General features: G+C 42.4%; 1 pseudogene; it reads right to left on the bottom strand.

Moving 5' to 3' along the window:
* Positions 1 to 348: 348 nt before the first annotated feature.
* LOC105524784 lies at positions 349 to 24,193 on the bottom strand (annotated as a pseudogene).
* Between the last annotated feature and the right edge of the window lie 1,154 nt (positions 24,194 to 25,347).

Raw genomic sequence — 25,347 nt, 5'->3', positions numbered from 1 at the left:
AGTGAGAAGGGGCGGGGTGGAGGGGAAGTGGGGGGCAAGAAAAGGGGCGGGGTGCGCCCAACGTCCGGCCTAGGAGTGTTACCATGGCAACCCTCCCGCGCAGGCCATGAGAGGCAAACGACCCTTTGTTGGTTGGTGGGAAATCGAGACCCCGGCAAGGGGGCTTCTCGAGAGGATCCCAAGAAGCCTGAGAACTTCCAGGTCCGCGGCCGTTAACCCACCCCTGGGGACGGCCACACTGCGCATATCTGAAAGGAAGCGACAAGGGGAGGAGCGAGAGAGGGTGGGGCTGAGGAGGAGGCCTATGAGAAAAGGGGCGGGGCGCGTCCGCGCCTTGGCTCAAGAGTGTTACCCTGGCAACCCTCCAGCAGAGGCCGAGAGAGGTCACCGGCTCTTTGTTGATCTGAGAGAAAGCAAACTACCAACACGACAAGTATTAGCCTGCAGCTCCAGGAGACAAGGTGTCACAATTACAAGGTGAAACTAGCGGCCCTAGCTTCACTGTCTCCCCAGCAGGAGAGATTTGAGATCAGAAAGGCTTCCCTCCGCAGGGCGAGTTTGCTGGGCTGCGTGGAAAGGCAAGGCAGAGAGCCGAACCGTGTTCAAGCATTCCGGGAGTTCCAGGGTCTGGTCCGCTCCGCGGCTGTTGTTCTGTTGGTGGCAGAGCAGAATGTCTAGGATGCCAGCCTGCTCCGGGCTGCGCTGTGCGCCTAGCCCAGGGCGGGGGGATGCGGGGCAATGCCCGCCTCGCAGTGCATGCTGGGAGTTGTAATCTCTTCACCGGTTCCCCACGGTGGGTGGTGGGTTTGCAGGAGGACAATCCCAGATTGAGACAGGAGTGGAGGCGGGGCGCGGTCGTGCAGGGAGGGGCAGGACGGTGTAGGCGGCTTAATTTACCAAGCTTTGCTGGTCATTGTTTCCGTGCCAAACCCTCGCCAAGGGGATTGAGTCAGGAGAGGAACTTAAACGGCAGGCCTGGGCTGGCCAGTGAGGAGAGTGTGTTGTTGCGAAGTGCGCCCCGCCTTTGCCCAAATCAGGAGTGTCTGGTCCTCACGCGGCTACTCAGGTCGATTTTCTCTCCCACCCTCACCTGGGCTCTTTCCAGAGCATCACGCCTGCTCCAGCCCCTGGAGCCGCCTGCTTTCCTAAGCGGCTTTGGCAACTGGGCTGAGGTTCCAAACGGTGTCCACTGTGCTGCTGCCCTCCGCTGTCTCCAAGCAAAGCACAAGCTCAGCCGCCTTTGAAAGACACCAACCGCCTGGCCTGGGAATGCACAAGTTCAGAGCTTTGCAAGAAGTGACCATGGGCTGTGACTTCGTGAAAATGTCACCTTCACCAGTGCCTTTTTCGCGAATGTGGACATGGAGGAACGAGGGAGGGTAATCATTGGGTTACCAAGGTGCTGCTAAGAACAGAAGAAAAAATCCCAATTCCCAGCCGTATGTCTGGTTTGACATTTCGCCAACCCATTTAAGTGCGCAGGCCCCCAAATATCTACCTAAAAATTATGATAGTTTAGGCATTTTACACTTAAAGTTGTTGGCCTCATGTCCACTGAAACCTGACTGGCCATGTCTCAAAGACATACATGATGACCTGATCCTTCAGGAACAGATGCTGCTCCAGCTTTGTGGATGTGAATTTCAAGTTATGGAGCACTTGGGGTGGGGTGGGGAGTCTTTGAAACCTGCCAGGTTTCATATCTCTGCTTTGGGTGAAAAGCTGTCACCTACAGTAGTCAGGGATGTGACTTTACTTACTGAGGCTGATCTGTTGAAACTTTATCTCTAGATAATGGAAACATCCAGGAGCATTTCCGCTTTCATGTAGCCTCTTAATAATTGACGCCCTAAAGTCCTATGTCCTCAGGGACAGCTCCTTTGATTCCTGGATGGTACCAGCTTTCGTGCTGTTCAGTCTAATCTGTGAAAACCTGAGCGTTAATCTCCATGAATATAAGACCTTGTTCTTTCTTATTTAAATCCCCACTTTTTTTCTTCTCTTGTCTTATATTCTGAGCAGGATTTCCAATACTGTGTTGAAAGAAGTAATGAGAGTGGGCATCTTTATCTTAAAATAAATCTTAGAAAAAAAAAGATTTCAACATTTCACCGTTGACAATGTTAGCTATGGGCTGTTCCTATAGCTAGTAAAGAACGTATCTCTTTATTTTGAGGTATAGTCTTTCTGTACCTAATTTGTTATAAATTTTATTAGGAATAGATTTTAAATTTTGTCAGAATAATTTTAGGCATGCATAAAAAAGTCATGATTTTTAATCTTTCTGTTGTGTAAATAAGGTGTATGGCATTTATTGATTTCCACTTATTAAAATATTATTGCATCCCAGGAATAAATCCAACTTGATCATAACATCCAATTATGTTGCCCAGGCTGGTATCAAACTCCTGGATTCAAGAGCTCCTCTCCTCTCAGCCTAGGAAAGTGCTGGGTTTAAAGGTGAGAGCCACTATGCTCGGCCATATGTGTACATATATATAAATAAACACATATAAAAAAATTTAATACATATATAATATATGTATTTGTATATTTTATATATACATATATAAAAATATATATGTATAATTTATAACTAAAAATAACATTATATACAAGGTTAAATTCAAATGTCCACAGTGAGGTCTGGGCTTCAGCGTATGGAGGAAGTCTTGCCTGAAAAGGGCAACAGCTTGGAACTTTTTACCCTATCGTCACGTGGCTATGAGTTGGTTCACATCTTCTGTCATTCAGGACCTGAAGGGGTGGATGGGTCCTGGGGTCCTATTATCCAATCACTGGTTCTGGGGTAAAAACTATCTTAAAACTGTCATTGTGATGGTTAGCAATGCTAATTTTTAGTGAGAAACAAGATTACTTAATTTAACGTAACCAGATTTTAAGATTTTAAGTTACTAAAAAAAAACCCTAAAATTATGACAAAGGTACTTCCTCTAATTTTTTTGGGGGGATTTCAAGTACCTGTGTCATATACTGAAACCTACTGTTCTGTAAGCCCTACTCTTAAATCAAAACAACCTCCATGTTATTGTGAACAGGTACTTAGTGTAAATCCTACCCTTAGGCAAATTTATACAGTGATTTCAATTGTCCTGCACCTTCCTTTCCTGTGATAAGTGTCTGGGTTTAGGGGGTAACAGTGGGAGGATCCACCATCTTCAGCCAGCTGAGACATAGCTTCTATTCATAAGTCCCCCTTAAATGTTTCTTTCTGAGAAACTTGATTTGTCAGCCTCATTCTTCAACCTCTCAACTCCCTTGGCCTTTAAAGGCAGGTTTACATATACCTACTCACAACAAAACACCCTCATGTATATGGTCTGTCAGTTTTTAGAACATTTTTATGTCATTCATGACTGTAATGTGTAGCACATGTAATTTTGTACATGACTAGTATATTTTATATAGCTACTTTCTATTACACCTCACTAAAATACATGTTCAGTAAGTGCTCACTTAACATCATTGATAGGTCCTTGGAAACTGACTTTAAGTAAAACAAAATACTATATGCCAAGGAAAATTAACTTTTGTTTATATCAATTAACCAATGGTAAAATTGGTTTTGTTATATAGTATATTGTTTTACTTAAAGTCATAGTTTCCCAGAATATATCCAAAAAGTGAGAATATACTGTCATTAGTATTATAGTGTATACACTATACATGACAGCTGGTCTATGTTATTGTAGTCTTAGCAGCTGGCAGTATAATGTGTTTCAGTTTCCTCAAAGGTCACAGAATTATCCAGACCAACCAATAGCAACCTCCTGTGGGAACCAGGAGCATCTCACCCTCTTGATACCACAAATGCTTTCCCGACACCTCCTGTTTGTTCTCTCTGCTCCCAGGTGCAATGGCTGTGTGGGTCTGCATACCTTAAATAATTTTCTCCTTCCATGATTATATGTAATGAATAACTGCTGTCAATCTCATCTGTCTGGTGATTGGTGCCATGGTTTTAACTGTTGCAGTAGCCCTAGGGTGGTGATTTCTCACCAATGGGGTTAAGGGGAGGCTAATCAAACAATTCACAACACTAACTGGATTAACCACCCATGACTGAGGACACCTGCTCAACTTTAACTGCTTTTGGCCTACTGGTTTCATGAAACATTAAAAGTCAGCTGTGTCAGAGCCATCAGTTGGTGGTGGGCTTTTACTTTGGTCTAAATAGCAATTTGTGGCCTTTATCATGAGTTGCCTTCCCTGCCCACACTAAAGCACACATCACTTAGACATAAATGGTCAATTGACTGTGCTTCTGCATGATGTGTCATCGTCTTTAGCCTGTGTTTGGCAGGCAGTTTGCAAGACACTTGCCTGTCAAGGCAGTGAAAACACAGCACCTTAATCAGTCAGCACTTCAGTCCTGATTTCCAAGAGTCAGGCTATATCCCTGTGATTACTTCATCTGATCTGGTTATCATTACTAAATGCCTGGGTAATCATCTGAACATTGTTTATTATTGCACACTCTCAGGACAGACCCAGGTATGGTCTCTTGTAAAACTGCAAAAACAAAGGGGAGTTTTACTTTGGAGAGAATTATGCATGTCACTCAGTTGCTCTAACAAGTGCTACTGTCATGCAAGCAAGAACAGTGGCCTTGGCCAGGCGCGGTGGCTCACGCCTGTAATCCCAGCACTTTGGGAGGCCGAGGTGGGCGGATCACGAGGTCAGGAGATCGAGACCATTCTGGCTAACACGGTGAAACCCCGTCTCTACTAAAAAATACAAAAAATCAGCCGGGATTGGTGGCAGGTGCCTGTAGTCCGAGCTACTCGGGAGGCTGAGGCAGAAGAATGGCATGAACCTGGGAGGCAAAGCTTGCAGTGAGCCCACATGTTGCCACTGCACTTCAGCCTGGGTGACAGAGCAAGACTCCATCTCAAACAAACAAACAAACAGTGGCCTTGTCTTTTCTGAGCTGCTGCTTCCTTTGCTGCTGTCATGTGTACTCTCATGATAAGGTGCACATTCCTTGTGCCTTATAATGACTCAGGCACTGATGAATCATAAAAAGGAGAAAGAAAATTTAATATTAGTCCCTACCAAAATATCTGGGCTAAGTCTCTCACCTTAGAACCCCTACTCATCATGCGGGCTTTTAGCACTGCTGCTTACCAATATGCCAAAGGTGCAATCTTAGGATCAGAAGTTTGATGGAATTAAAAAAAAAAAAAAAAAAACCATAATGAATACGGGTGCTCATCCCAGTGAGATGGAGTGGCAGTAAACACCTTCTTCCAAAGAAAAGACAGATTACAAATAAACAAACAATGATACAACTCAAGAAACTAGAAGAGGGAGAACTTATCCCAAAGTTAGCAGATGATGAAATTAATAAAAAAAAAATCAGAGCAGAAATAAATACAATGAACCCTGGAAAAAAAAAATGTAGAAAAAAATGTAAGAACTTGTTTTTTTTTCTGAAAACATAAAATTGTCATATCTTTAGCTAGACTAGGAAGTAAATGCTGAAATAAATAGAATTAAAGGGAAGATATTACAACCGGTAAAACAGAAACACAAAAGGTCATAAGATTGTTATGTACATAGACTCCTATTTACAATGATATCCTAACAATTTGGATAAGGGAGAAGACATGAATAAATTTCTAGACATGTACCACTACCAAGACTTAGCCATAAAGAAATAGAAAGCATGAATAGATCAGGAATGGGTAAGGAGTTTAGATCTGATGACTTTGCTGCTGAATTTTACCAAACATTTAAAAAGAACCAAATCTTTGAAAAAAATTGAAGAAAGAGGAATACTTCCAAACTCATTTTATAAAGCCAGCATTACCCTGATGCAAATACCAGAGACGGATATTACAAGAAAAAAAATTACAGACCAATATCCCTGATGAACATAGATGCAAAATCATCCACAATGTAGTTGCAAATGAATTTCAAAAGCACTTTAGAAGTATTATTTATTTGATGTGAGTGCCCCCCATCCCACCTTTTCTAAAAAAATAATGAAAAAAATAGCAAGGTGTGGTCATGCGTGTCTGTGGTCCCAGCTATTTGGGAGGCAGAGGTGGGAGGGTCACTTGAGCCTGGGAGGTAGAGGCTGCTGTGAGCTGAGATCAGGCCACTGCACTGCAGCCTGGGTGACAGAGCAAGATCCTCTCTCTCTTTCCCTCACTTTGTGTGTGTGTGGAGGCGGGGAGGGGTGTGGATGTGTGTGTATTATTCAAAATGAGAACAATATAATGACAATTGTTTTATGTATATTTATATTTTTTGGAGAAAGAGTATCACTCTGTCACCCAGGCTCAAGTACAGTGCTGTTAGCTCACAGCAACCTCTGCCCCCTAGTTTCAAGTGATTCTTCTGCCTCAGCCTCACAAGTAGCTGGGATAGAGGCACCTACCACTTTGCCAAGCTAATTTTTGTATTTTTAGTACAGGCATGGTTTTGCCATATTGGCCAGGCTGGTTTCAAACTCCTGAGCTCAAGTGATCACCCGCCTTGGTCTTCGAAAATGCTGGGATAACAAGCATGAGCCACCATGCCCGACTGATGACAATTATTTTTAAATTTTGTATTTTACAATCTTTTTTTCCTCTTGGCTTTTGAGGCAGCCTCAGCTTTGAAAATAGGCAACCCTTTATTGCAGCAATGTACAATAGAAGTAAAATGTGAGCCATGTATGTCAATTAAAGTTTTCTAGTAATAGCATAAAGGAAAAGAAAAATGAGTGAAATTGATTTTAATAATTTAGCCCAATATATCCAACATATTTCAACATATAATCAGAATGAAATCATTAAAGATAGATATATATATATATATATGTAACTAAATCTTTAAAATACTTTCTGGTATTTTTCCCTAGCATATCTCAGTTTGTACTGCGTACAATTCAGGTGCTCAGTAGCCTGCTGTGGCCAGTGGCTGCCACATTGCAAGTGCATCTCTGAGGGCTCTGAGTTTTCTGACCTTTGGGAGGTAAAGGGTCTTAATTCTCCTTTTCTGCCAGATAGGAGTGAATGCCTCTTCTCTTGCCAATATCGCTCCTGTTTCAAGGGTAAGAGAGTTGGTGCACTGAGAGACAGGAGGGGCCTACAGGAAACAAGTGTCCACAGGTAGACCACTGCTGTCCACTGCTGCTTGGTGTGGACTCATCACTCCTCCAGAAATCAGACAGAAGTCCAAAAAATGGGGACCCAGAATGGGGAAACCTCATGTTTTTAGATCCATCCATAGCCTTAACCTCAGGAGTTTAGATGTCAAGAGACTAGATTAAAGGCAAACCTTTTATCTTGCAATTTGACCTTGGCAAATTAAAATAGAAAGAGAAACATGTCACTACAAAAATCAATTATATACAAAGGAAGGCAATAAGAGCAGAAAAGAGGAGAAAATAGCTACAAGAAACAAATAGAACTATTAACAAAATGGAAATACTCCATTCTTTTCAGAATTAAAATGAATATACACATGGATTAAAATATGCAATAGAAATACATAAATTGGCTAAAGAGATTAAAAAAACAAGATTTATTTTCTGCTGTCTATAAGAAACTCAGTTTACATCTAAACACACAGATAGGCTAAAAGTGCCAGTATGAAAAATATCTTCTAGGAAAATTGCAATCAAATGACAGCAAGAGGGGTCATAATTATGCAAAATACACATTAAGTCAAAACTGAAACAACAGACAAAGAAAGGTATTATATAATGAGAAAACTGTCAATTCACTGGGGAAGCTGTGTTAATAATAAATATATGCGCACTTCACATCAGGATTCCCAAACGTATAAAGTTAACATTGACACAAATGAAGAATGAAATGGCTATGCAAAAATAGTAAGAGACATAATTACCCCACTATCAGTAATGAATAATAAAACCAGACAGAAAGTTAACATGAGAACAGAGAATTTGAATAACACTGCAAACTGTAAACCTAACAGATGTACAGAAAACACTAGTCACAGTGAACAGAAGTAAAAAAGAAAAAAGAAAAACCGCTTCACACAACATCAGAATACACAATCTTTTCAAGTGGTCATGAAACATTCTCCTGGGTTGATGACCTACTAGAACACAAAAGAAGCTTTACTAAATGTCAGAATGGTAAAATATTGGCCAGGGATGGTGGCTCATGTCTATAATTCTAGCATTTTGGGAGGCTGAAGTGGGAGGATTGAGTGAGTTTAGGAGTTCATAGCCAGCCTGGGCAACATAAGGAGACCCTGTCTTTACAAAATATAAAATTAACAAATTAACTGGGCATAATTGCACATGTCTGTGCGTCAAGCTACTCAGGAGGCTGAGGTGGGATGATTGCTTGAGCCTGGGAGATCGAGGCTGTGGTTAGCCATAATTGAGCTGCTGTGCTCCAGCCTGAGTAAAAGAGCAAAATTCTGTCTCAAAAAAGATTAAAATATTACAAACTATCACTTTTGATTAAAAGGGAATAAAAGTAGAAATCAATAGCAGATGAAATACTGGAAAATCTACAAATACGTGGAAATGAAACAACACACTCTTCAGCATGCTCTTGTTCAAGGTTTGGAAGACAATATTGTGAAGATGTTTACACTACCCAAAATGATCTACAGATTCAATGTGATCTCTATCAAATTTTAACTGTCATTTCATTTTGCAGAAATACAAAAAAATTTTTAAAAAACTTATATGGAATCTAAAGTGAATATCAAGAGCCAAACAACTTTCAAAAAACATGATATGGGAGATATCACACTCCTTGACTTCCTAATGTATTACAAAACTACAGTAACCAAACTATTTGGTACTGACATAAAGGCAGTCAGACAGACCAATGGAACAGAATACAGCACAGGAATAAACTCTCATATATATGGCCAAATGAAGAGTTATTTGTATATCCATATTCATTGCAGCATCATTCACAAAGACTGATAGGTGGAAGCAACCCAAATGTCCCTCAGTGAATAAGCAGATACAGACAATTTGGAATATACAAATAATGGAATGTTATTCAGTTTTTTAAAAGTGGGAGATCTGGTTATTTTTACACTAAGAATAAATCTTGAGGACATTATGTAAATAAACCAGTCACAAAAGGACAGACACTGTTTGACTCCAGTTAAATAAAATATCTAAACTAAAGAGTAGTTAAACTCTTAGAAATAGAAAGTAGAATAGTATCTGTCAGAGCCTTAGGGGTGAAGATAAAAGGGTAGTTGTTGTTTCATAGGTATTTAATTTTAATTTTACAACACAAAATCATTTTAGCAATATGTTGCATAACAATGTGAATATATTTAATATTATTTAACTGTGTACTTAAAATATTTAAGATGGTAAATTTTATGTGTTTTTGAGTACATTAAAAATGAAAAACTTTCTAAAGAGATACATATTTATAAACTTTTTCAAAAATTGCCTTCAAATCATAAAAATGTCAGAAAAACAATAAAGAGGCCAGGTGCAGTGGCTCATCCATGTAATTGAAATAGAACAGGAGGCTGACGACGGATAATAGCTTGAGGCCAAAAGTTGGAGACCATCCTGGGCAACATAATAAGACCTCATCTACAAATTACAAGCAGAAGGAAACTGGGAAATGAAAAAATATGTGAGATTTAAAACAGCACAGTCTTGACCTCTTGTTCAAGGGTCCAAAAATTTAATATTATTAAGATGTCAATACTACTCACAGTGAAACACAAATTCAAAGTATTTTCTATCAAAATCCCAATGTTCCTTATTTTTAGAAATATTATTTTAAGTCCTAAAATTCTTATGGAATCTCAAGGGACAATGAGTAGCCAAAGTGGCTTTGGAGAACGAAGTTAGAGGTATCACACTTCCTGATTTCCAAACAGATTACAAAGCTATAGAAATACAAGCAGAAAGACAAATAGATGATGGAACAGAATAGAGAACCCAGAAATAAACTGTCATGAATATCATCAAATAATCTTCAAATAAGTTGCCATTACCAAACAACAGGGAAATAACAGACCCTTTAACAAATAGTGTTCTAAACTGAATATTAAAATGGAAGAAAATGAAATTGAACTTTTCACTTGCACCCTATACAAAAATATCTTAAATGAATTAAACACTTAAATGTAAGTAAGACAGCTATGAAACTCTTAAAATATGAGGTAAAAATCATGACATTTGTCTTGGTAATTTTTTAAAATATGACATTAAAAGCAGAAGTAACAAGAAAAAAGCAGAAAAATGGGACTACCTCCAATGTAATAAGCTTTCTGGCCATCAAAGGAAACATTTAATGGAGTAAGAATGACACCTAAGAAATGAGAAAAAATTGCAAATGATATATTTGATAGAAGTTAATAATCAGAATGTATAAACAACTTTAACCCTCAACAAAAAACTGAACCCCTATTTAAAAATGGACAAAACTCTCAACAGATGTTTCTACAAAAGAGATACACAAATGGCCAAGAGGAATTTGAAAGGATGGTCAAAATCATGAATCTTTAGAGAAATGAAAAGCAAAATCCCAATGAGATATTACCTCACACTCATTAGGATGGCCACTATCAGATAAGAAAAAATAACAAATGTTTTCAAGGATGTAGATAAATTGATACACTGTGCACTGAGTGGTAGAAAAAATAATAATGCAGCCATTATGAAAAATAGTACAGAGGTTCCTCAGAATATTAAAAATGGAATTATTGTACGATCTTGTTGGAGGCCAAAAGAGCGAGTGTCGTGAGCAACTCATTATACCACTGGAGGCTATATGAGCAAACAGCAAACTGTTCTCATGAATGCAGGATGTTGGCAAACTGACAACTGCATCTACCACCAGAAGGAATGCTGAGGGCAGTCATGCCCCAGGCAGTGTTTCTTGTGGTTATCTATAGGAACATCTGGAGCCTGTTATATAAAGAAACCAATGAGGTGAGCCTGTGATAAATCAGGCAGCTGACTAACCATTACATCTCCCTCCCTGTTGATTCTACCTAATAAATATGAAGGACTGTGTAAGTTCAGGGCCCTTGTTCCCTAGAAGCAAGAATCCCTCTGACCCCTTCTTTAAAACAGATCTTTTTGTCTTTGTCTTCATTTCTGTGTTTGTCCTCCTTCTTCAGTCCCAAACTGCGAGCCACAAGTGGTGCCTGAACAGGGACTTGAACAAAGAAGGTGTGCTGGAGCAGAGAAAATGAAACTGACCAGATGAACAAGAAACCCCAGGATGAGTCTGCCTGCAGAGAATATAAAGCCAGTGTCCTAAAGAGGTAACAGGAGTGGGAAATTTCTGAATCAGGGTAATGTGAGGAAGAATTTGTCTATTGAGGAGCAGCATTATGTGCAGTTGCTTAAAGTTTTACTTAAACAATCTGGTGCGCAGGTTAGTTCTCAAACACACTGACTAAGCTGCTCCAGGAGGTTATCACGCATAACCCCTGGTTTCCACAGACAGGCACTCTTGATGTCGAAAATTGGAACTGAGTAGGGGAAGGATTAAAATGGGCTCATCAAAAAGGTCTCAAAGTTGATCCTTCTTTTTTTTCTGTTTGAAATTTAGTCCGTACTGTCCTCCTGCCATTATCTCATTCTTATTCTGCCAAACAGCAGGAGCCATGTTCTGAATCTCAAATTTTGAAAGAATCTTTTGTCCCACCCACAGCACCCAATGAAAATAATAAACAGGAGAGGGAGGATGAAAATTGGCCTGTACCACCCCCTCCAGTAGCAGAAACACCTGTACCATCTCCTTCAGTTACAGAAATAGAGACCCCAGTGCGAAGAATTATATGCTTTGCTGCCATAGCTGGAGAGCCCTTAGGACACTGCACTTTCTCTATTTCTGTAAGACCCGATCCAAATAATCCACAGCAGTTTATTCATGAACATGCCTCACTAGAGTTTAAGTTGTTGAAGGAACTTAACAGGTCTGCAAGAACTGTGTGCAGACCATGCTAGACAGATGGTGCTGCTGGACACAGGGACATTGCAGAGGATATGCTGTTGGGTAATGGCTCTTATCCAGACCTGGAACATCAAATGGCACTCCTAGACACTGCTTATAAGCAGTGTGCACTGGCCGCTAAATGTACCCGGGTCACAATTCCAGAGGAAGGGGTCCCAATGCAATCCTTTTTACATGTCATGCAAGGGTCACAGGAGCACTATGCACATTTTCTTGCATGATTACAAGAGGCAGTGAGGCATCAGATTCCTCATACCACTGCTGCAGAAATGCTAACCTTAACTTTAGCTTTAGAGAATGCAAACACAGATTGTAAATGTGCACTGGCTCCTGTGAGGTGTATGCAAAACTTAGGAAATTTTCTCAAAGCCTGTCAAGATATGGGAATTGAGCTTCATTCCTCTACAATGTTAGCTCAAGCAATGGCTAATTTAGTAGTTGACAAATCTAAAAGGGGCTAAGGGTCAAACCCTAAAATGGGAAAATGTTATAATTCTGGAAAAATCAGACATTTCAAAAAGGAATGCCATCAGACCTCTGGGCAGAAGGGATCTTATAATGCAACACCCATTCCTCAGCAGAAAAAATGCCAAAACTTTGCCCTTGTTGCAATAAGGGAAATCATTGGGCTAATCAATGCAGTTCAAAATTTCATCAAAATGGCAACCCCTGTCAGGAAACAAGAAGGGGGCCTGGACCTGGTCCCATCAAACAATAAGGGCATTCCCTGTCCAAGCCATAACCCCATTTCAGGGATGGGTCTCTGGAGGAACATTGATTCCCTTTCCCCAGGAACACCTGGAAGCACAGGAATTGATCTCCCAGTCAGAGAATGGGTTACATTAGTTGGAGGAGGCAAGTCCACTAAAATTCTCACTGGCCTTTGGGGACCTTTGCCAACAAGATATATGGGATTAATTTTGGGTAAAAGCTGTTTCAACTTACAGGGCATTACTATAGTCCCAGGAATTGCTGATTCTGATCATGAAGGAGAAATTCAAGTAGTGGTAATGTCATAAGATCTGTTGGTTTTTGAACTGGGAGAATGTATTACTCAACTACTGCTTATTCCCTGCAAATTGCATCCTTCTCCACATAAGGCAAAATGAGGGAATCAAGGATTTGGGAGTTACAACTAGGAGGAAAATTTATTTATCACAACCCATAGCATCCAATAGACCCACCTGTACAGTGCAAATTAAAGGAAAAAAGTTCTATGGGCTTATGGATATGGGAGCTGATGTGTCAGTAATATCTAAAAACAATTGGCTCCCATGCTGGCCCCTGAAATTAACTTCTACATCCCTAGTGGGAGTAGGAAGTGCTCAAAGTGTTCAACAGAGTCTTGAAATTTTACCCTGTCTCAGACCACATGGACAGTCATGTACTTTTTAACTTTATTTTGCAAATATAACTGTTAACCTATGGGTCCAAGATGTACTTATGGCATGGGATATAAGACTTACAAATGAAATACAAATGAAACTATTGACAATCCAGGATTCAAAATGTTAAAGAAAATGGATGTCAGAGCAGAAAAGGCTTAGAAAAGTCCCTACAGGAAACACTGATCCTGTATCAATACCTTGGCAAAGAGATAGAAAAGGGCTAGGTCGTCAGGATTTTTGATGGGGGTCATTGATATTTCTCCCCCACCCACTGCTTTATCACTGGAGTGGCTGACTAAAAAGCCTGTATGGTTGGATCAGTGGCCCCTATCACAGGATAAACTAACTCAAATCCATCAGCTAGTAAAAGAGCAAATGGATGCAGGACATATTGAAGAATCAGTTAGCCCTGGAATTCACCAGTATTTGTAATTCCTAAAAAGTCAGGAAAATGATGACTGCTACATGATTTGAGAGCTATTAATGCACAGATTGAACCAATGGGTGCATTACAGCAAGGTCTGCAATCCCTGGCAGCCATTCCAGTATACCAGCCTCTCATAGTAATAGATCTTAAAGACTGTTTTTTTTGTTTGTTTGTTTGTTTTTACTATTACACGAGCAGGATAAGCCTTCTTTGTGCCTTCTGTTAATCAAAAAGAGCCTGTCTCTCATTATCAATGGAAAGTTTTACCCCAAGGCATGCTCAACAGCATTATGTCAGCATGTTGTAGGACAGGCATTAAAGGAGCCTCAGAATATGTTTCCCACTACCTACATCATTCATTATATGGATGATATTCTTTTGGCCCCTCCTACAGATCAAATTTTACATCGGTTATTCAGAAAAATAAAATGAGCTCTGACTAAATGGAATCTCAAAATAGCTCCAGAAAAGGTGCAAACAACCTCCCGATACCAGTACTTCGGCACTATTGTTACTGAAAGAAGTGTTTGACCTGAGAAAGTAGTCCTCCATAGGGACAGATTACAAACTTTGAATGATTTCCAAAAATTGTTAGGGGACGTTAACTGTCTGTGCCCTATGCTCAGTATTCCTACTTATAAATTCAAACACCTTTATCAGACCCTTCAAGGAGATTCTTCATTAGACTCTCCTCAGCAACTTACTAAGGAGGCAAAAGCTGAGTTACAACTTGTAGAGCAGATGCTTCAGCAATGACATGCCTCCTGGCTACAGCCACAAAAGCCTTTGCTTCTGTTTGTTCTTCCTACCCCCCATTCAGCAACAAGACTTTTAGGCCAATTCATAGTCAAATCTGTAGTAGTATTAGAATGGCTTTTTTAAAGCCATTCAGACAGTGAAATCCTTACAAGTTTATCTTTCTTTAACTACTCAGCTTGCAACAATAGGTAGGCATAGATCAAAAATGCTTATGGGATATGATCCAGACAAATTTATTGTTCCCTTGGATTCCCAAAATGGACTGCAGCATGGGAAATGTTGACTGCATGGCAAGTCGCTCTTGCAGATTTCATAGGAATAATAGATAACCATTATCCATCAGACAAAGTTTTGCAATTTTATAAAGTTCACACTTTTATTCTCCCTGTAATCACTCATCACAAGCCTATTCCAGGTGGACAGACCTATTTTTCTGATGACTTTTCCAAAGGCCACGCAGCTATTTATGTATGTAACATACATAGACAATAAAGACCTCTGGAGCTTCAGCTCAACGCTCAGAATTAGTGATAGTTATTCAGGTTTTACAGCTCACCACTTCATCTCCTATTAACATTGTTTGCCTATGCTGTAAATGTAGCCAGTCACATTGAAACTGCCACTATTAAGAGAACCAGGACTGCTTAACTTGTTTCTAAGACTTCAACAAGCTGTTCACTCATGTGCTACTCCTTTTTGTATTTCTCATATTCACTCTTACACACAACTTCCTGGACCATTATCTCTAGGTAATGATAAAGCAGATAAACTAATTGGTTCTATATTTCAACAAGCCCAAGCTTCTCATGCATTACTGCATCAAAACACCTCTGCCCTTACTTGTATGTTTCATCTGCCTCGCGGCCAGGCTGCAGCTATTGTGCATACCTGCCCCACTTGCCAGCATGTTCCTGGTATTGCACCTGTGGAAAGATGTAACCCACGAGGCTTGGCACCAGATGAAATCTGGCAGATTGATGTTACACATATAGCAGCCTTTGGCAAACTCAGCTATGTTCGTATGACTATAGATACTTACTCCCATATGCTACATGCCATATGCCAAACTGGAAACAGCCGGCCACATCGGACAACATTGTCATCATTCACCCATATGGGGGTCCCTAAACAATTAAAAACTGACAATAGACCTGCTTATGTTAGTCATGCTTTTCAAAATGTTTTACAATTATAGGCAAACACTCTTAAAACAGGAATTCCTTACAATCCTCGAGGACAAGGCATTATAGAGTGGGCACGTCAAACACTACAGTGTATGTTGAAAAAACAAAAAGAGGGAATAGGAGACAAGCTACTACCTCAAACAAAATTACATTTAGCCTTATTTACTTTTAATTTTTTTCTCCTGGTATGGATAGCAAGACTCTGGCCAAAGAACATTGGCAAATGTTAGAGAGAAAAAGGAACGTTTACCCAAAGGTATTATGGAAATCCCCCGAAGAAGGACAATGGAAAGGCCTGGTGGATTTACTGACGTGGGTATGAGGGTATGCTTGTATTTTTACAGGAGATGGATAAACCATGTGAGTGCCCTCAAGGTGTGTGTGACCATGGAATGGGAGACTGGAGGGATACATGGATCCCAACTACAGGCTCGGCTCCTCCAGTGTAAGCCATGAGCCAGTTGAATCTGAATGTGAAGATGGAATGAAGACCGACCAGAGGCACATTGACATCAACCCCCATAACGTGGGGACGGTTCAAGAAAACCACATCAGAAGCTGAGAAACTGGTGGAGTGCCAGGGTCAGGCAAAAACCCCTGACTCCATGTTTATGGCCATGCTAGCTGTAATATCCTGTGCAGTATGATTTTTCTGTGCAGAAACAGAAACATATTGGGCATATGTTCCCAACCCACCAGTAGTGTGACCATACTCTGAAGTGACACTCCTTCTGAGGTATATCATGATCAAGGAGTATAGGTACCAGGACCCCTAACTCCCCCTGACACAGAGCAATTAGACTCTCAGAACAATGGTATCAATTATACCACTCCATTGAGGAACTTCCTTTATGCATCACACAGGATGCATCGCTGAACTGCAGTTGCCTTGCAGTTCAATCCCAAGCATGGTTGAGTTACCAAAAAAAAATTATGTACCTATTAGACCTTAGCTTTATTAATATTACTGGTGTAGTTACTAATCACTCCTGGCCCCATCACCCAAATTGTACTGATTATACAGAATGGGCTCCCTTTGATAATTCTCACCCCCTCTTTGGGCCCACTGTCTTGGCCCCATAGTTAGACAACAGTCCATGTTAATGGGAGACATTATTGACTGGGGTCCCTGTGGTCATTTAGACTGGAGAGATGAGAATCAGACCTCATGCTATAAACTTTGCTTGCACTGGTGGTGAAATTTTAACATCTCTTCACTACAACAGACTGGGATTCAGTCCTAATCTGCCACACAACTTGCTTGGCACAGAACTGGCTTTAGCCCACCTTTGCCTCAATGGCATTGTCGAGGAAAGAGAAGTCCAATTCAGGAGACAATATGGAAGGCAACACTCCCATTTACGAATGGCAGCATTTGGGTTGGCACACTATCCAATAATAGTAATAGTGCTCAATGCAGTTTTAATGTTACTTTTGTAGAAAATATTACCACTCAATTTACAATTTGTGTTTTTAATCCCTGTGTCTTTCTAGCAGCAAAAAAGGACCAACTCCAGGTAAACAATGCCCAACTGACTTTGTGATTCCTGTCAACGCTATCATTGCTTTAATCATAGCACAATACAAACACACAGCATATCCACCCTAATAATTCTAGGTCGCATTCCTGGATTATGGATTCCTGCACATCTGTCCGAGACTTGGGCAGCCACCCCTGCTTTACATTTTGTAAAACTTCTTACTCAGCTTAGTTATGGCACTTGTAGAGCCTTAGGCATGATAATTTTTACTGTAGTCTCCTTAGTTACATTAATAACCTCTGTTCTAGTGTCCTCAGTAGTGCTGCACAGCTCCATTCAAACAGCTCAATATGTAGAAAATTGGACGCATACAGCCAACCAGAAATGGATGTTTCAAAATAAAACTAACACCGAGATACAAACAGAAGTGGCAATGTTAAAGACTACTGTTCTATGGCTAGGAGAACAAGTACAAAGCTTGCAGTTGCAGCAGCAATTGCGTTGTCATTTTAACCATACTCATATTTGTGTAATCAATTTGGAATACAATCAAAGTGAATATCCATGGAACCTTGTAAAAGCCCATTTATAGGGATCTTTTACATCCAATGTTACTTTTGATATCAATGAATTACGAAGTAAAATTCTAACAGCACCTCAATGTCTTTGTTGTAATTATCAGAATAATGTTATTATGTTTCTGTTTTTTGTTCATAGTCTGTAAAATCAGCTGGAACACCACTGGCAATTGAGAGCTGCAGAGCCTGCAATTACCTTTATTCAATTAATGCAAAAGCAGAAAGGGGGAGGTGTTTGAGACTGAAAGAATGAGGGTCGTGACCAACTCAGTATACCACTGGAGTCTATATGAGCAAACAGCTGTGTCTGCCACCGGAAGGAATGCTGAGGGCAGTCACACACCAGGCGCTGTGTTCCTTGTAGTTATCTATTGGAACATCTGAAGCCTGTTGTATAAAGAAAGCAATTATTGGAGCCTGTGATAAATCAAGCAGCTGACTAACCATTACCTCTTCCTCCCTGTTGAGTCTACCTAATAAATATGAAGGGCTGTATAAGCTCAGGGCCCTTGTTCCCTAGAAGCAAGAAGCCCCCTGACCCCTTCTTTACAAGAAATCTTTTTGTCTTTGTCTTCATTTCTGCATTCATCCTCCATCGTTCAGTCCCAAACTGACAGCCACATGATCTGGCAATCCCATTTCTGGATATCTATATAAATGTGCAAAGCAGGACCTGAGAGAAACATTTGCACACCCATGTTTATAAGAGATTTATTCTAAAACTTCAAAAGGTAGAAGCTACTTGAATGTCCCTTGATAGATAAATAAATAAAATATGATATATACATATAATAAAATATGATTTAAAAAGAAAATCTTGGGCTGGGTGCGGTGGCTCATGCCTGTAATCCCAGCACTTTGGGAGGCTGAGGTGGGTGGATCACGAGGTCAGGAGATCAAGATCATCCTGATTAACATGGTGAAACCCCATCTCTGCCAAAATTACCAAAAATTAGCCAGGCGTGGTGGTGGAGGCCTGTGGTTCCAGCTACTAGGGAGGCTGAGGCAGGAGAATGGTGTGAACCTGGGAGGCGGAGCTTGCAGTGAGCTGAGATTGCACCACTGCATTCCAGCCTGGGCAACAGAATGAGACTCCGTCTCAAAAAAAAAAAAAAAAAAAAAAAATTCATGCTGCAATGACAGTAAACCTTTAGAACATGATATTAACTGAAATGTGCCAGGAAACAAAGTGACAGTGAGTGTGTGATTCCTCTTATGAGATGTCTTAAGTATTCCAACTCACAGAAACAGAAAGTAGAATGTCAAGGGCTCAGGAGAGGGTAAAATGGGCAGTCGACATTTATGGCTATTGAGTTTTAGTTTTGCAATGGAAAAGCTCTAGAAGCCAGTTGCATAACACTGTGGATATATGTAACACTACTAAATTATGCAATTACAAAAGTATAGATGACTAAATTTTGTTGTGTTTTATTACAATTAAAATATTGTAAAGTGATACATAAAAGAGATACAGAGTTATAAACTTTTCAGAAAATCACCTTCAAATTATAAACGTGTTTTTCTCACACAAAGATAATATAGATTCATCAAAAAATACACCCGTAAATTAAGACTACATGACTACTCTCCTGAACAAGTTAAAACAACTTTTGACACCAGTCAAGAAGACAAATATGCAAGATAAGAATAAATGGAGTATATTTATAGAGGCAAACAAACACATGATTTTATTGGTGGTAGATACGGCTGATTCATATTTTAATTAAACCCCACATTGATTTGACGTGTACGTAGAGTTGCAGATTTACATCCACAATCATAATACATAGGTAAAACCAAATTCACAAAACACAAATGTCAAAGAACCTACCCTAAAAATGAAACACAGTAATATGAAATTTCAAAACAAGAATGAGAGAAACATTAACAAAAAAAACTTCTAGATAAAACATAGATGTACAATTAAAAAAGAATCCTCCTAGATAACTACAATTTTCCGCTGTGACAGTGCACTGGTGGGGAGCACGGATTTTGAATCATGACTACCTTAGGGAGATGCCCAAGGGGACAGACAGTGCCATCTCCAGAGAAGCCACTGCTTCTCCTCCTGCCACCACTGCTGCTGCCCTCACCTTCCGCTGCGCCTGCAGCCCCCACTGGGCGCCAGACTCCTTCCTGGAGTGGGGAGGTCCTGTTCCTTCTGAAGCGACAGATAGCCTTTCTCACGGCCTCCTCGCTTACTAGCCCTACAGGTGCTGGACCGGAGATCTGAGCTGGTCCTGCATCTCTGAGGAGCTAGGCGCCCGGCTGTGAGAACAGGGAGATGAGCTGCGGGTAGAAGGGGCGACAGGAACGCCAGGCTTATGAGGTGCTGGCGGCGGTCCGGGTATGGCTGGCGGCTGAATGATCAGAGGTCCGAGAAGTGGCCACCGTCCCCACCTTTGGCCCCCTAGCTGGCATTCATGCATTCTGTGCTCAACAAACGGAAGCGGCAGCCGGAGCTGCTTCTCCAGGAGGTGGAGTGGCCTGGCAGAGGCCACACGGCTGCCACCTGCTGCAAGCGAACTGGTCTGCAGCCTGGGCCCGCAAATGGCCGCCCTTGTGCAGGACACACCGCTGCCCTTGACCCTTTTGCTCCCCCGCCTGCTGTGCAAAATGCTCAGGTGCCTGATCTTGGGCATTCCTGGCAAGTGCGCTGTGGTGGGGAGGCAGCAGGGAGGAGAGATTTTCCAGGAGCCCTGAACAGAGGATCTTGGCATAAAGAGGAGAGAGAGAGGTGGCTGACTGGTTCCAGTTGTAGGTAGGGGGGCGGTAAATCCCATGGGAACCTGTTTTTTCAGGGAGACTTCAGTTCACTTCTTATCTTTTGTTCACCCACTTGAGCCTCTGAGAATAGAGGAGATGAGGCTCTTTTAAATTGGCCTAGCCATAATGGTCTAGACCCTTGCCCCAGGGCAGACCCTAATTTTGGAGCTATTTGCTGCCTGGAGGCGCACACCTGTCCACACCAGGTGTCTTCAATATAGGATCTAGTTAGGCCTGGCTGGCAGTGATGCTGAGACGCAGCACGACCTGGTCAGATATTTGCCTGTTACAGGATATTATAGTCTTCAGCATCCTGTGCCATTTCCCTCACCTCCAGAAGCCCCTGTGAGCCACAGTGTTGCCAGGCCCAGGCTCTGGCTGCCTCTCTATTAGGGTCCCATCTTATGCCACCTAAATGCACCAGGGTCTCACTCTGCCTTTCCCCCTTTCCCAGAGCCGGCCCCTTCAACTCCAACAGAACATGTCTGGACAACAGGCACCTCTCTTCAGTGTTAAGACAAAATAATTTAATTTTTTCACTGAACATATAACTAATTTAACATATAAGACAGTCAGCTTTATGCATAGAATGATGCATATAATATATACAAAAATTCTAACGTTGTGGGAAAATTAACATCCTTACACTTTGCTCAGTTATTTTATAGTTTTCTCTCTCTCACTCAATTTTTTTTTTTTTTTTTTGAGACAGAGTCTTGCAGTGTTGCCCAGGCTGGAGTAAATGGCAAAATCTCATCACACTGCAGCCTTCACCTCCTGGATTCAGGGGATTCTCATGCTTCAGCCACCCAAGTAGCTGGAATTACCGGCATGAGTCACCATGCCCAGCTGTTTTCTGTGTTTTTAGTTGAGACGGGATTTTGCCATGTTGCTGGCCTCAAACTCCTGGCCTCAACTGATCTACCCTCCTGGGCCTTGCAAAATGCTGGAATTACTGGCATGAGCCATCATATCTGGCCTACCTGTCACCATCTCTATGTTTATTTGTTCAATAGGAAAATTCTCAGTGAAGATTCCTCAGTACGATGGAGATAAATTTGCACAATCAGTCATTGATAGATGCTTAGTGGAAAAACTTCCAATTCCCATTTACAGCTCTTAGAGCTAGGATTAAAAACTCCTGGTCATAAAGTCATGTGATGAGAAGTTACAGCATGCCCTCATTTTCTACATATCCACCTGCGTTTATGGTAGGCTTTCAAACTTGCTAGAAGGGAAAGAAGTGCGAATGCGTCCCCTTTAGAGCTACTCTCCTCCTCTTGGTCGGTTTCCAGTTTGTGCATTGTCCAGATGGCCCAGGAGCTGATTATCAAAGGGAAGAAGTTATGTTTGTCATGAGAATGCTTTGCTGTATCAGAATTCAGCAAAGCTGTTCACCACCTGGAGCCCATGTGGCCTCAAGAGGCAGGATGGAGCTCAGAAACCATTACTGAGGTTAGAAAGTGAGCACTAAAGTTGAGGGAAGCCTACAGGAGTGAGCCAAAATGCTCCCTTTGGATTTCCAAGTTGTTGCTGCTGTTTCTTGCATTAGCCTTGCTTCTGACCACAATGTGTTCCTGGTCCCTTCTTCTTGGCATTTTGCTGTTTGTGTCCGAGGAAAAGAGTTCAGAATGGCAGTGGTGAGAAGGATGGCTGCCTGCTTAAGCTGATTTGCTGGTAAGCTCTGCATCCTGTTAAGCAGAGCCTGAAATTCTTTCTCACTGAGTGGTGATTCAGACCATGGAAGGTCCTCCTCTTGTGGATCAGCATTCAGAAAAGGTTGTGCCTTTCCCTGAAACTATGGGGTTTATAGGAGATCATGCAGATGGCTGGTTGCTCCAGCAGATGAATGGCTCCTTCATGGCTTGTGTCTGTTTCTGTCACAGGGGAGACTCTGTGCATGGGCTGCTAAGGTACTCCTGCTCCAGGTTGAATCATGACATCCTGGTACCCCTTGCCCAGGCTCCACCACTGCTGAAGGTGGGATTTGTCCTGTTGACCCAGACTCTAAAATTGTGGCTAAGGATGACCAGGCTGAGGCTGTCCCTTTGAGGCAGAACTTTCAGGCCAGTGTTTCATTTTTCTTCTCATCCTGAAATTTTTCTTTCAACAGAGGCCAGAAACAATTCTGTGTATTGGAGAGCCTCCCTCCTAGAGTTGGTACCATTGACACATGACTACTGAGTGCCAGAAGAAGTTGAGAAGAACTCTCCCATCTGCACAAGACTGAGCATCATGACCCTTGGTGCCTGGCTCATGCAGACTGCAGATGGATCCAAAAAGTCACAGGATGTGGGAGGTGAAGGAAGAGCTGGTAAAAATGAAAAGTGGTTGGTGAAAGAATAGGAGGCATGAAGAGGATGGGACCTGCCTGGGGCAGTGCACATGTTTTGTTCCAGCCAAACAGTCAGATGAGGTCTTGGTCTTGGACCTGGTGCCAGGGAATTCACAAGCCCCCTTCTACTGTGGCCTGGGAGCTGAGGTCTTTGACTCTGAAACCAAATGTAAATTTTGGACTCTGGAATACCTGTCTGTTTAGCCAGTTTCTCTCTAATTGTGATCCCAGGAAAGGAATTATCCTGTAAATTTTTGTGGATTACTCTCAAAGGCTTCAATGAGTAGACTGATTTGTGATTGAGTGATGGATGTCCCTTTCCTCCTGCCTTCTTATTTCACTTACACAATCAATGTTAACTATGGCAGTTATGGTAATATCATTCTTGATAACAGAGGAAGCTTCAAGTCATTCATTGATGATGCCAAAGCCTCATTCTCCTACAGTAAACATTCCCCTACATTTAATTTCTTGAATCTTCTATGTCCACTGTCTAGAAAACCTAAACACATGAAGTACTACAAACTAGAAATAAATACCTCGATAAGCACCAATTATAAAAGTAAATCCAAGAAGGAGCAGAATATATGAACACACATACAACAAGTAAAGGAATTCAAGTAATTAAAAATCTTCAAGAAAGAGAAGCCCAGAGCTTTTATAATGATGATAGAGTTCAGTATAGTGGAGCCCTAGGCCTGCTATCCCCATGCTCCTGGCCAGCATGGTGACATAAGGCATGCCATTGACACCCACTTTGCTGGTGTTCACCTCCACATACTAAGTTGACACTTTGCAATGGAATTCTATTTTGCTGCATCTGGCTGGCCAGAAGCCCTGCAGGTAGAAAGGGATGGTCAGGAGAGCACATTGAAAGAATAGATGGGAGCTCAGAGACTGCCCACCTTCCTGCCCTCTGCCCATGGGCCACAGCCCTCACCCAGCTATACAGCGTGTATGTCTGCTGAAGGCTACTGCATTTGTTCTCCATCACAGAGGTGGGATGACAGCGGTCTGAGGGCACCACACTCCATGATCGGGCTCTACTGTTGGTGCCACAGCTCCAGGTGGAAGGATCAGGTGAGCCAAAGACAGGTCCCATGTGGCTTCCACATTCCCACCAACTTCCAGACCCACCTCCATATTCTGATGTGATGTTCTCTTCAGAGCTCTTGTGGTTCCTCAGCAGGAGATGGGAAGAGTGGGGTTTCCAGGAGTAAGGCAGTGAAAGTTGGTTTGGGTGACCACCATGGTTGGTGGTTTCCTGTCCATCTACTGGGGCCAAGTCCAGTAAGGGGCCTCTGCTGGTGGAAGCACACATGAAGGCCATGGCTGAGGTGAGGAGCAGAGACCCATCTGACCAGACCCCCAGTTCAAGGTCACCCCTGCCCACCCACAGCCTTACTTTTCCCTCTTGTGTAGGGAGAGTGTTGGCCTTTCAAGCACCGCTGCCTGGACCGAATGAGGTTTCCCTGGAGCTTCAACATAATGTCTCCACCCAGTCATGCTCAGAGCTGGGCCATGTGTCCCCTCCGATTCCCTTCACTTCCCACAAGTGGCTGCTCCTGCTAAGAGGTTGGGGTGCTTCATCCTGGCCTGAAAACCTCAAAGAATAATGGAGTCTCCAAGGGAGCATACTGGGAGGCACACTGGGAGGGCCCACCAAGAAGGGATTCCAACAGGTAGCCCAGCTAAGTGAACGAGCCAGGGCAGGCATTGGGAGCAGTTTACCAGGAGAAGAAACCCAGCCCTTTGCAGAGCTGGGAGCCTCAGAAGCAGCAGAGAAGGCTTGCACGGCAAGACTCTGAGTCCCTAAGCCACCCCCTGCAGAGCTCCAGGGCACTGGTGAGGATGGCCTCCTGGAGGCCTCTGCTCTTTTTTGTCCTAGTGTCCAGGGTTGTCACCATTCCCCTACCTCACAGTTCAACTAGTTTTTCTTCTTTCTGGGGCTGGGGTGGGGCTGCCTTCCTGCCTGGACTCATGGGCAGGCTGGATTGCCTTACCCCCAGGACAGAGGCACCAGGGACCCAGAAAAGAGGAAGGAGGCAGCCCCTTCCCCACAGTGACCTCCTTGCCATTCACATGCAGCAACAGGCCCACCTCTCAGAGGAGGATGCTGAGGCACAGGCGGGAGCTGTGTAGAGAGACACTGGGAAGAGGCACCTCTCACAGCTCTGAGCTGCCCTCCAGGGCTCCAGGGGTGGGGGAAGGCAGACCCATTGGTGATGAAGACAGCTCAGTGGGCTGTGGCAGAGGAAGTTCTCAGGACTGGGAGACAACAGTGACTCAGTGCTGCTTACTTCTGAAAGTGACCCTTCAGTTACCCCCACAGCTTGAGGCCACACCAGCCTGGGATGGCCAGATAGGCAGAGGCAAGCAGGGATTCAGGGGGAGTGCACTAAGGTGTGTGGGCAGGGGCAGACACTGTTGAGGCAGGTGAGGAGAAATGCTCATCCTCTTCCTGGTCTGCCCCTCTCCTGGGGT

This window comes from Colobus angolensis, unplaced genomic scaffold (genome assembly GCF_000951035.1).
Source record: "Colobus angolensis palliatus isolate OR3802 unplaced genomic scaffold, Cang.pa_1.0 Scaffold509, whole genome shotgun sequence".
In the NCBI taxonomy this organism is placed as follows: domain Eukaryota; kingdom Metazoa; phylum Chordata; class Mammalia; order Primates; family Cercopithecidae; genus Colobus; species Colobus angolensis.
This window is presented reverse-complemented; position numbering and strand designations above follow the sequence as displayed.